The sequence below is a fragment of the Musca domestica genome, unplaced genomic scaffold, assembly GCF_030504385.1.
Source record: "Musca domestica strain aabys unplaced genomic scaffold, Musca_domestica.polishedcontigs.V.1.1 28, whole genome shotgun sequence".
Taxonomy (NCBI): Eukaryota; Metazoa; Arthropoda; class Insecta; order Diptera; family Muscidae; genus Musca; species Musca domestica.
Genome location: NW_026712293.1, coordinates 11,354,024 through 11,367,913, shown reverse-complemented (window position 1 = coordinate 11,367,913; position 13,890 = coordinate 11,354,024).

Here is a 13,890-nt window from a genome sequence, read left to right as displayed (position 1 = left end):
AGCAATATTCACAATAAATGAATTAATACAAAAGGAAGGTTTGGATTATGAGGAAGCATTCAGTCCAGTATCAAGAATGCTCATTATACGCTCTGTCTCAATTATTGCTGCAACTGAGGACTACATTTGTCACACCATGTATAGGCGTTATTTTTAGATGGCAAACTCAATGAAGTAGTGTAAATGGAACAACCCTAGGTTTTTAATGATGACAAACAGAGTTTGTCTTTGAAAACGAAGTTTTTATGGTTTGAGGCAAGCACCCAGATGCTGGAACGAAAGACTGGGACATTTCGTAAAGCATGTACATTTCACGTCAAGCGCTGCAGACAGATGTTTGTTTATAAGAGAGAATGACGATAAAAAGATAATCCTTGCCCTTTATGTTGATGATGGATTGGTAGGTGCATTAGACATAGAAGAACTTAAGGCTTTTGTAAACAGTTACAAATCAGATTTCTAAACAAGCTTCATATTTTCAGGGAATGAAAATTATATATATATATATATATATATATATATATATATATATATATATATATATATATATATATATATATATATATATATATATATATATATCTTACTAACATGTGTCTGCAGCGCTTGACTTGAAATGAAGATTCTTTACGAAATTCCCCAGTCTTTCGTTCCAGCATCTGGGTGCTTCAAGGACAATCTCTGTTTGTCATCATTAAAACCTTATGGTTCTTCCATTTACACTACTTCATTAAGTTCACCATCTAAAAATAACGCCGATACATGGTGTGACAAATGTAGTCCTCAGTTGCAGCAATAGTTGAGACAGAGCGTATAATGAGCATTCTTGATACGGGACTGAATGTTTCCTCATAATCCAATGCCTCCTTTCGTATAAATTCATTTATTGTGAATCTTGCTTTATATTTTCCAACACTTCCATCAGCATTCATTTTTATTCGATATAGCCATTTCGAAGGGAGTGCCTTTGGCCCTTTTTCTAGTTTCGAGAATACGCATATTTTCAATTATGAATGCATATCTGATTTAATTGCTTGTATCCCTCTGATTCTCTCAGCACTTTCAACTGTTCCTGAATAGCTTACTGTAGTCTCTGTCTGTGTGCTTGCTTCAAACCATAAAGACCTCGTTTTAAAAGACAAACTCTGTTTGTCGTCATTAAAAACTTCTGTTTGTTCCATGCACACTATTTCATTAAGTTCAGTATATAAAAATAATGTCGATGCAGCAAATTGTGACAAATGTAGATCGTATAGTAGGCATTCTAGATGCTGGTCTGAATGTTTCATCATAATCTACTCCTTCCTTTTGTTTAAATCCATTCATTACGAGACTTGCCTTATGGACTCTTTTTCTTCAGTTTCCGTGCTCTCTATTACTTGAGGACTAATAGAATAATAGTAGTTTTGTTTCTCTACTTGGTGTTATTGACTGGATTGGTATATCACATACAGTATTTTAGATTGTGTTTAACTACGAATCTTTTGTTTGTTTAGACTTTATTATTATGAGAATCTGTTAGCTTTTCTTTACCATTTTCATGTAGGATGCTTTAAAATTTGTCTGTTTTTATCAATGCTTGTTCCAGTGAGGTTTTCTTTTCTGTTTTGACTATGTTTTATGAAAGTCTGCTAGTAGTTCTCCGCCACTTTCATGTTTCCTACATGTTTTCTTTTTTCGGCTTTTTATCCGTGATTGTTGCTTTTAAATTGGCTTATGTTAAAACTTTTTTAGATTTATATAGTTAGTATAAGCTTTTTAATATTATTTTTTTATATTTTAGCACGACAATTAAATGCATTGCTATATGGAAGAAGTTTTCGAAAATTCCACCTTAGTTCGTAAAAAGCACTAAATGGCACTAAATTAAGTCCAATTTCGATTAGGGTGAACCGATAGAGCTGGAATCCTGAAATTTAGAAATAAGATTACTATGGCATTCTAGGACTGAGAAATGTAGCTAGTTTTGTATTTATGTTTACTAGATGGTAAGAAATTTGGTACATTTCAAATTTTAAGTGAACCGGTAGAGTTGGAATCGTGAAATTAAAAGATAAGATGCAAGTAATTTTAACAATTATTGTACTATTTTTTTATTTGTACTAAATGGTACTATATTTTGAAACAATTTATATTAAGGCATAATTTAGAAAGAATGATTCAACATTTCCCGTTAATAGTGTTGAAACCATGGATTGATTTTACAAGGAATGGTTTATCTACCGAGACTATGTTACTAAGTTCTCTTAGAGGCTTTGATGCATCTTCTTCTATCAACAATCTAATAGTTTTCAAATCAATTGTCCTTTCCATGAACAGCAGCAGAAAGTGTTGTCTCAAAAATTGATCTGTTCAAATTCTTCCTTATCGTCGATTTCGGAAGCCACTGTATCTGCTAAATTTTGGTATTCTTCCAGATCCTGTTTACCTATTTCTTGTGAGACGAAATTGATCCTTTGTTGCTTAGGTCCTGTAAATCTAGCATAACCACTATTTTGTCTTTTCAAAGCTTGTCCGGAGGCTTGATTGTTGTAGTATCGAGCCTGCGATGGTGAAGAATATTGCTTTTGCATTTGAGTGTCTTGGTAACCTGCTTGAGGTGGGCCTGCCCGAAATCTAGTTGATTGCCTAAATCGCATAGACTCATTAACTCTCTTTGAGGAGCTTTGTTGCTAAAGCTTTGTCGTTTTGAAAATTGATATTTTTTTATTGTTTGGCTACTAATAAAATTATTTCTATTTTGTTGTTTTTTTATCCTTGAGGATAAAACCTTTTATTGATTCCAGGTATGAATGCCTGTATTGCATCCATGCTACAATTCTCATTTATGGATGCAGCAGTGGACCTATCATATGTCGTAATGGTTTTATTTGTTACAAAAGTGAGTTTCTTCTCGATCTCATCGTAAAATTTCAGAAGGGTCATATTACCCTGGCGTAGAATGGAAAGCCCCTGCTCGATCAAATAAATGAGAAGCTTGTCGGAGTACGTAAAATCAAGACAATCAATTATTGCTTTCAAATTAAGAACGGTGGCAATTTGATTAAACCGCTTGTTAATTTCCTCTATCTGTTTTAAAGTCCTGCTTACTGCAACCTCCATCATAGCCCTAAAATGTTCTGCTGACATTGCCGTTTTCTTGTCGTTCCACAAGTTGCCTTGTTCTAAAATAGTATCCTTCTTTTGTACATTTTTCCTACTAAGTCCCTCGATTACTTCTTCTAGCTCAGATTGGTTATCCTCCTTATTCATGGGGCAAAACCTTTGCAAAGATTTAGAATATTTTCCAAACGTCTTAGGTTATAACTTATATTACTTGGAAGACTTGTTTTCACAGAGATTTTACTATAAATCCATAAAAATATTTTTTTGGAATTTGTTTAGAATAGAATATTTTATCTTAACCCAGGAAAAAATTTTCTGAAAATTGGAACCAGTAATTTTTTGCATGTCTCCTTTAGCGCTTTTTCTAAAGGCAAATTCATTGCTAGTTGGTAAAAACGGGTGAAGCGCAACTTTTCCTCAGTAAAGTATGTGGGAGCTTCCGTTCTCATTTACACGGTTGCACACTTGGAAGCACCACGAAATTAAGATCGTTAATGTTCGTATATATGGTTTGAAAACATGCAATTAGGATCTCACTTGCATGCTATCGAGTTATTATTCGATTATGTAATCAGTTTGTGATGTGGACGGACGTCTCTACACACGTTTGAATATTTATAACGGAATATTTATTGTGTGTCTTTTTTTTTTGTTGTGGAGCAAAACTGTTTTTTGATAAAGTTGCAGTAACTAGATATTTTCTATGAATTTCTGTACGTAAACAATTGTGTGTCGTCTTCTTAAATTTGTTGTGTTAGTTTAAAAAACATAATGGGGAAATCCAAAATAAAAATTGATTGGCATAGGACAGTTCAACAGATTAATTAAAAGAGAAAAAGATAACAATAAAGACGGGGTTATTGCGGCAAATTCTGCACTAGTGTAAAGAAACTTCAATGCCAATTCCGATACAATATCAGAAAATGACTTCGATGTTGAGATACCAACAAAAATATCTTTATGCGATGAACTCCACAATTGGTATATAAAGCACTATCCATCAATAGCATGCATTTCAGATATGTTAAAATATTAAAATTGAAAAGTATGGATGTACCATTGAGCGTACCTACATTATTAGGGCAACATATTTGAGTTTTGAAATAAACTGTAAGTTCAAATTCATACTTTCACATTGGAATAGTGATTAATTTACAGAAAATTACAGATATTGCCATCGAAAGAAATATAAAGGAGTTTATATTGGATATTGGAATCGGTGGACTTCCTTTATTAAAAGTAGTGAGATTGGATTATGACCTATATTAGCTAGAGTAATCAATATTCCGGATATACATTTTTTATGATAGGAAGTTATGTTGGAAACAAAAACCTAGTAATATAGACCACTTCTTACATGATTTTGTGAGAGAGATAAAAAGACTTGAATCCGAAAGTTTCATTTCTAATAATTTTAAATTTGATATTAAAATCCGAGCATATTTGGTAGATGCTCCAGCTCGATCTTTTATTTGTGGCACCAGGTCTCATAATTCATTAAATGGCTGTAGTACATGTGAACAAAGAGGTGTCAGAGTTGATAACACAACTATTTTTAGTACTTCTGTTGGGACACTTCGTACCGATCAAGATTTTAAAGATAGAAAATATGTAGACTTTCACAAAGAAAACTATTTAAATGATGTAATGGCATTAGAAACTACCAACACAATATGATTACGCAATTTCCTCTAGATGTAATGCATTTGGTCGACTTAGGAGTGATGAAAAAAAAATTAATACTTTATTCAAAGGAAACAAGCTGCACCGCTTATCCCCTGGCGCAAGGCAAAATATGTCGTCACAGCTCTTGTCATTAGTTCCATATGTTCCGAGAGAATTTGCGAAAACCCCGTTCCATTTTTGAATATCCCAGATGGAAATCTGTAGAATTTAGACAACTTCTTATTTATACAACATTAGTTATACTAAAACAGTTCATAAGCGAAGAACAGTACAGCCATTTTCTTTTGCTATCATGTGCTTATCGCATGTTACTTTGCCCCAACATTAAAAGTGAAAACATTACAAAATCAGAAAATATGCTAAAAATCTTTGTAAATGATTTTTCAAAATAGTATGGTCATACTAGCGTTACTCATAACGTTTATAGTCTTTTACATTTGCCTGATACAGCAAGACTTTACGGTCATACAGAATACGTTTTTTAGTACTAAACTTCAAGATAGCTTTTGCATAATTAGAGGAGATATGCCTGTTCAAGTAGTTAGATTTGAGGCAAATCATATAAAAGTTTGAATATTTGTGGAACCTAAACCCTATTTTGACAACCAATTTGTTCTACCGACCTTGGAATAATTCTTGTAAACAGCACATTGTTTAACAATGTATTGTTAAATGTAACGAAATATCAGGAAAATTCTTTTCTTTGCCATACACTAAAGAAACTATTTTGATACCCATCATACACTACAATTGAATACGCACAGAAATATTTAAATGTACGTGTCATATTTTAAACAATAAATTCATTAAACCTACATAAAATATTTTAGTATGGCTCTACCAAAAAAAAAAAAAAAGTTAAAAAGCAGTAAGTTCGGCCGGGCCGAACTTTTAATACCCTCCACCATTTGCAACGAATTTGGAAATTTTCAAAAAATAAAATCCTTAAAAAATTCTTTTAAAATTTTAAAAATACCGAATATAGCCGTTATTTTGGGGTCTATACGACGTGGACATACATAGTCATTGTTTGTCATAAGCCACTACCATATTCAAATTCGAAACTTGAAATAAACGGTGAATAATGTAGCTAAAATCATCAAAATACCGAATATAGGGAGATACCGTTATATGAGGGCTATACGAAGACCTGAACCCGCACAGACAATTTCTGCCACAGACTGTAGTTCCCATAACGAACTTCAAATACCAATTTTAAAACAATTCCGGTGAATAATGTCGCTAAAATTCTCAAAATACCGAATATAGGGAGGTACCGTTATATGGGGCCTATATGAAGACGTGGACCTGCACAGACAATTTTCTGTCTTAAGGTGTAGTATCCATTTTGAACTTCAAATACCAAATTTGAAACAATTCCCGTGAATAATGTCGCTAAAATCATCAAAATACCGAATATCGGGAGGTACCGTTATATGGGGGCTATACCAAGACGTGGACCTGCACGGATAATTTTCCGTCTTAGGGTGTAGTATCCATTTTGAACTTCAAATACCAAATTTGAAACAATTCCCGTGAATAATGTCGCTAAAATCATCAAAATACCGAATATAGGGAGGTACCGTTATATGGGGGCTATATGAAAACGTGGACCTTCATGGCCCATTTACGAACTTAACCTGCCTACTGGAAAAATAAACATGTGTGCAAAATTTTAGCCTCCTATCTCAATTCATTCGAAAGATAGCGTGATTACAACAGACAGACATTCAGACAGACGGACATCGCTAAATCGACTTAGAATTTTACGCTGATCAAGAATATATATACTTTGTTGGGTCTGATATGAGTATTTCGAGGAGTTACAAACGGAATGACAAAGTTAATATACCCTCCATAGTATGGTGGAGGGTATAAAAAATAAATAAATAAATAAACAGCCAATCCCGCAGAATTCCCAAGATGACAAAATTCTGCAAAAGTTAAACGATATTTACCAAAATGTCCAAGAGACTTTTGAACTTAATGGGAGTGAAATATTTAATTTAAAACACGACCTAAAAATGCTTCAACGTGAGTAGATAAGAAAGGCTTTGTTTACATACAAAATAAAATTATACTTTTTTAAGTCTTGGTTTCCTATCAAAATGAGGCGATATCGGCCCTTCGAACTGAAATTAGTAATCTTAAAGGTAATTGATCTATACAAATTTATAATTATTAATAAAGTAATTTTGATTTCTCATTTATGCGTAAATATTTCAACATGTTCTGAGAATCAACATCTCATAATTACTGCACTACTATCAGAAATCAACGTTATATTGAAAACCCACAGGACTTGAAGAACAGAAGTATAAAGAATTGTTTCCAATAAACTTAATTTTCATTAAATTGCGTTAATATTACATGTTTGTAACACGGGTGATCTTTCTCCTCCTTAGGTAATGTCTTCTACCTCTTAATACGACTTTGTGCTTCGTACATAATGTAAAAGGTAATGAAATTTCCTAAGGAATCACGTTTGTAATTGCCGCCTTTACAGTGTTCTACCGACTCTACTAGTAATAACAAGCATAGGATTACGTCCTACTGGATTATGGCCTATATTAGCTAGAGTAATCAATATTCCGGATATACATTTTTATGATAGGAAGTTATGTGGGAAACAAAAACCTAGTAATATAGACCACTTCTTACATGATTTTGTGAGTGAGAAAAAAGACTTGAATCCGAAAGTTTCATTTCTAATAATTTTAAATTTGATATTAAAATCCGAGCATATTTGGTAGATGCTCCAGCTCGATCTTTTATTTGTGGCACCAGGTCTCATAATTCATTAAATGGCTGTAGTAAATGTGAACAAAGAGGTGTCAGAGTTGATAACACAATTATTTTTAGTACTTCTGTTGGGACACTTCGTACCGATCAAGATTTTAAAGATAGAAAATATGTAGACTTTCACAAAGAAAAATATTTGAATGATGTAATGGCATTAGAAACTACCAACACAAATATGATTACGCAATTTCCTCTAGATGTAATGCATTTAGTCGACTTAGGAGTGATGAAAAAAAAATAATACTTTATTCAAAGGAAACAAACGGCACCGCTTATCCCCTGGCGCAAGGAAAAATATGTCGTCACATCTCTTGTCGTTAGTTCCATATGTTCCGAGAGAATTTGCGGAAACCCCGTTCCATCTTTGAATATCCCAGATGAAAATCTGTAGAATTTACACAACTTCTTATTTATACAAGATTATTTATACTAAAACAGTTCATAAGCGAAGAACAATACAGCCATTTTCTTTTGCTATCATGTGCTTATCGCATATTATTTGCCCCAACATTAAAAGTGAAAACATTACAAAATCAGAAAATTTGCTAAAAATCTTTGTAAATGATTTTTCAAAATAGTATGGTCCTACTAGCGCTACTCATAACGTTCATAGTCTTTTACATTTGCCTGATACAGTGATATCAATGCTTACCCATTTGAAATTATGTTTAAAACTGTTAAAAGAGCAATAAAAAACCACAATATATTGAGGAACAACTATTTAAAATTTTTTCAAATGCTATCGTAAAAAAAGAAAGCTCTTTCTTAGGCCCAAAGAAGAATTCGCAGAATGTTATTACCTCCTTTCATAGAGAAAAAGGGTTTTTAGTACTAAATTTCAAGATAGTTTGTGCATAATTAGAGGAGATATACCTGCTCAAATAGTTAGATTTGACGAAAATCATATAAAATTTCAAATATTTGTGGAACCTAAACCCTATTTTGACAACCAATTTGTTCTACCGACCTTGGAATAATTCTTGTAAACAGCACATTGTTTAACAATGATATTGTTAAATACAACGAAATATCAGGAAAATTAGTTTCTTTGCCATACAATAAGGAAACTATTTTGATACCCATCATACACTACAATTGAATACGCACAGAAATATTTTAATGTACGTGTCATATTTTAAACAATGAATTCATTAAACCTACATAAAATATTTTAGTATGGCTCTACCAAAAAAAAAATAAATAAATAAATAAACAGCCAATCCCGCAGAATTTCCAAGATGACAAAATTCTGCAAAAGTTAAACGATATTTACCAAAATGTCCAAGAGACTTTTGAACTTAATGGGAGTGAAATATTTAATTTAAAACACGACCTAAAAATGCTTCAACGTGAGTACATAAGAAAGGCTTTGTTTACATACAAAATAAAATTATATTTTGTTAAGTCTTGGTTTCCAATCAAAATGAGGCGATATCGGCCCTTCGAACTGAAATTAGTAATCTTAAAGGTAATTGATCTATACAAATTTATAATTATTAATAAAGTAATTTTGATTTCTCATCAACGTTATATTGAAAACCCACAGGACTTGAAGAACAGAAGTTTAAAGAATTGTTTCCAATAAGAACACAGAAGGTACTCTGTTTAATTTCAAACTTAATTTTCATTAAATTGCGTTAATATTACATGTTTGTAACACGGGTGATCTTTCTCCTGCTTAGGTAATGTCTTCTACCTCTTAATACGACTTTGTACTTCGTACATAATGTCAAAGGTAATGACATTTCCTAAGGAATTACGTTTGTAATTGCCGCATTTACAGTATTCTACCGACTCTACTAGTAATAACAAGCATAGCATTACGTCCTACTGGATTATGGCCTATATTAGCTAGAGTAATCAATATTCCGGATATACATTTTTTATAATAGGAAGTAATGTGGGACACAAAAACCTAGTAATATAGACCACTTCATACATAATTTTGTGATCGAGATAAAAAGACTTGAATCCGAAAGCTTCATTTCTAATAATTTTAAATTTGATATTAAAATCCGAGCATATTTGTAGATGTCCCAGCTCGATCTTTTATTTGTGGCACCAGGTCTCATAATTCATTAAATGGCTGTAGTAAATGTGAACAAAGAGGTGTCAGAGTTGATAACACAACTATTTTTAGCACTTCTGTTGGGACACTTCGTACCGATCAAGATTTTAAAGATAGAAAATATGTAGACTTTCGCAAAGAAAAATATTTAAATGATGTAATGGCATTAGAAACTATCAACACAAATATGATTACGCAATTTCCTCTAGATGTAATGCATTTAGTCGACTTAAGAGTGATGAAAAAAAATTAATACTTTATTCAAAGGAAACAAACGGCACCGCTTATCCCCTGGCGCAAGGCAAAATATGTCGTCACAGCTCTTGTCATTAGTTCCATATGTTCCGAGAGAATTTGCCCGAAAACCCCGTTCCATCTTTGAATATCCCAGATGGAAATCTGTAGAATTTAGACAACTTCTTATTTATACAAGATTAGTTATACTAAAACAGTTCATAAGCGAAGAACAATACAGCCATTTTCTTTTGCTATCATGTGCTTATGGCATGTTAATTTGCCCCAACATTAAAAGTGAAAACATTACAATATCAGAAAATATGCTAAAAATCTTTGTAACTAGTGTTACTCATAGCGTTCATAGTCTTTTACATTTGCCTGAGACAGCTTTAGGCAAGACTTTACAGTCCATTGAGTGATATCAATGCTTACCCATTTGAAAATATGCTTAAAACTGTTAAAAGAGCAATGAAAAACCAAAATTATTGAGGAACAACTATTTAAAATTTTTTCAAATGCTATCTTAAACAAGTTAAAAAGCAGTAAGTTCGGTCGGGCCGAACTTTTAATAACCTCCACCATTTGCAACGAATTTGGAATTTTTCAAAAAATAAAATCCTTAAAACATTCTGTTAAAATTTTAAAAATACAGAATATAGCCGTTATATTGGGGTCTATACGACGTGGACATACATATGCATTGTTTGTCATAAGCCATTACCATATTGAAATTCGAAACTGGACCCGCACCGACAATTTTCTGTCACAGACTGTAGTTCCCATAACGAACTTCAAATACCAAATTTTAAACAATTCCGGTTAATACTGTCGCTAAAATCATCAAAACACCGAACATAGCGAGGTGCCGTTATATGGGGGCTACACGAAGACGTGGACCTGCACAGACAATTTTCAGTCTTAGGGTGTAGTATCTATTTAGAACTTCAAATACCAAATTTGAAATAATTCCAGTGAATAATGTCGCTAAAATCATCAAAATACCGAATATAGGGAGGTACCGTTATATTGGGACTATACTAAGACGTGGACCTGCACAGACAATTTTCTATCTTAGGGTGTAGTATCCATTTGGAACTTCAAATATTTTAGTATGGCTCTACCAAAAAAAAAAAAAAGTTAAAAAGCAGTAAGTTCGGCCGGGCCGAACTTTTAATACCCTCCACCATTTGCAACGAATTTGGAAATTTTCAAAAAATAAAATCCTTAAAAAATTCTTTTAAAATTTTAAAAATACCGAATATAGCCGTTATTTTGGGGTCTATACGACGTGGACATACATAGTCATTGTTTGTCATAAGCCACTACCATATTCAAATTCGAAACTTGAAATAAACGGTGAATAATGTAGCTAAAATCATCAAAATACCGAATATAGGGAGAAACCGTTATATGAGGGCTATACGAAGACCTGAACCCGCACAGACAATTTTCTGCCACAGACTGTAGTTCCCATAACGAACTTCAAATACCAATTTTAAAACAATTCCGGTGAATAATGTCGCTAAAATTCTCAAAATACCGAATATAGGGAGGTACCGTTATATGGGGCCTATATGAAGACGTGGACCTGCACAGACAATTTTCTGTCTTAAGGTGTAGTATCCATTTTGAACTTCAAATACCAAATTTGAAACAATTCCCGTGAATAATGTCGCTAAAATCATCAAAATACCGAATATCGGGAGGTACCGTTATATGGGGGCTATACCAAGACGTGGACCTGCACGGATAATTTTCCGTCTTAGGGTGTCGTATCCATTTTGAACTTCAAATACCAAATTTGAAACAATTCCCGTGAATAATGTCGCTAAAATCATCAAAATACCGAATATAGGGAGGTACCGTTATATAGGGGCTATATGAAAACGTGGACCTTCATGGCCCATTTACGAACTTAACCTGCCTACTGGAAAAATAAACATGTGTGCAAAATTTTAGCCACCTATCTCAATTCATTCGAAAGATAGCGTGATTACAACAGACAGACATTCAGACAGACGGACATCGCTAAATCGACTTAGAATTTTACGCTGATCAAGAATATATATACTTTGTTGGGTCTGATATGAGTATTTCGAGGAGTTACAAACGGAATGACAAAGTTAATATACCCTCCATAGTATGGTGGAGGGTATAAAAAATAAATAAATAAATAAACAGCCAATCCCGCAGAATTCCCAAGATGACAAAATTCTGCAAAAGTTAAACGATATTTACCAAAATGTCCAAGAGACTTTTGAACTTAATGGGAGTGAAATATTTAATTTAAAACACGACCTAAAAATGCTTCAACGTGAGTAGATAAGAAAGGCTTTGTTTACATACAAAATAAAATTATACTTTTTTAAGTCTTGGTTTCCTATCAAAATGAGGCGATATCGGCCCTTCGAACTGAAATTAGTAATCTTAAAGGTAATTGATCTATACAAATTTATAATTATTAATAAAGTAATTTTGATTTCTCATTTATGCGTAAATATTTCAACATGTTCTGAGAATCAACATCTCATAATTACTGCACTACTATCAGAAATCAACGTTATATTGAAAACCCACAGGACTTGAAGAACAGAAGTATAAAGAATTGTTTCCAATAAACTTAATTTTCATTAAATTGCGTTAATATTACATGTTTGTAACACGGGTGATCTTTCTCCTCCTTAGGTAATGTCTTCTACCTCTTAATACGACTTTGTGCTTCGTACATAATGTAAAAGGTAATGAAATTTCCTAAGGAATCACGTTTGTAATTGCCGCCTTTACAGTGTTCTACCGACTCTACTAGTAATAACAAGCATAGGATTACGTCCTACTGGATTATGGCCTATATTAGCTAGAGTAATCAATATTCCGGATATACATTTTTATGATAGGAAGTTATGTGGGAAACAAAAACCTAGTAATATAGACCACTTCTTACATGATTTTGTGAGTGAGAAAAAAGACTTGAATCCGAAAGTTTCATTTCTAATAATTTTAAATTTGATATTAAAATCCGAGCATATTTGGTAGATGCTCCAGCTCGATCTTTTATTTGTGGCACCAGGTCTCATAATTCATTAAATGGCTGTAGTAAATGTGAACAAAGAGGTGTCAGAGTTGATAACACAATTATTTTTAGTACTTCTGTTGGGACACTTCGTACCGATCAAGATTTTAAAGATAGAAAATATGTAGACTTTCACAAAGAAAAATATTTGAATGATGTAATGGCATTAGAAACTACCAACACAAATATGATTACGCAATTTCCTCTAGATGTAATGCATTTAGTCGACTTAGGAGTGATGAAAAAAAAATAATACTTTATTCAAAGGAAACAAACGGCACCGCTTATCCCCTGGCGCAAGGAAAAATATGTCGTCACATCTCTTGTCGTTAGTTCCATATGTTCCGAGAGAATTTGCGGAAACCCCGTTCCATCTTTGAATATCCCAGATGAAAATCTGTAGAATTTACACAACTTCTTATTTATACAAGATTATTTATACTAAAACAGTTCATAAGCGAAGAACAATACAGCCATTTTCTTTTGCTATCATGTGCTTATCGCATATTATTTGCCCCAACATTAAAAGTGAAAACATTACAAAATCAGAAAATTTGCTAAAAATCTTTGTAAATGATTTTTCAAAATAGTATGGTCCTACTAGCGCTACTCATAACGTTCATAGTCTTTTACATTTGCCTGATACAGTGATATCAATGCTTACCCATTTGAAATTATGTTTAAAACTGTTAAAAGAGCAATAAAAAACCACAATATATTGAGGAACAACTATTTAAAATTTTTTCAAATGCTATCGTAAAAAAAGAAAGCTCTTTCTTAGGCCCAAAGAAGAATTCGCAGAATGTTATTACCTCCTTTCATAGAGAAAAAGGGTTTTTAGTACTAAATTTCAATATAGTTTGTGCATAATTAGAGGAGATATACCTGCTCAAATAGTTAGATTTGACGAAAATCATATAAA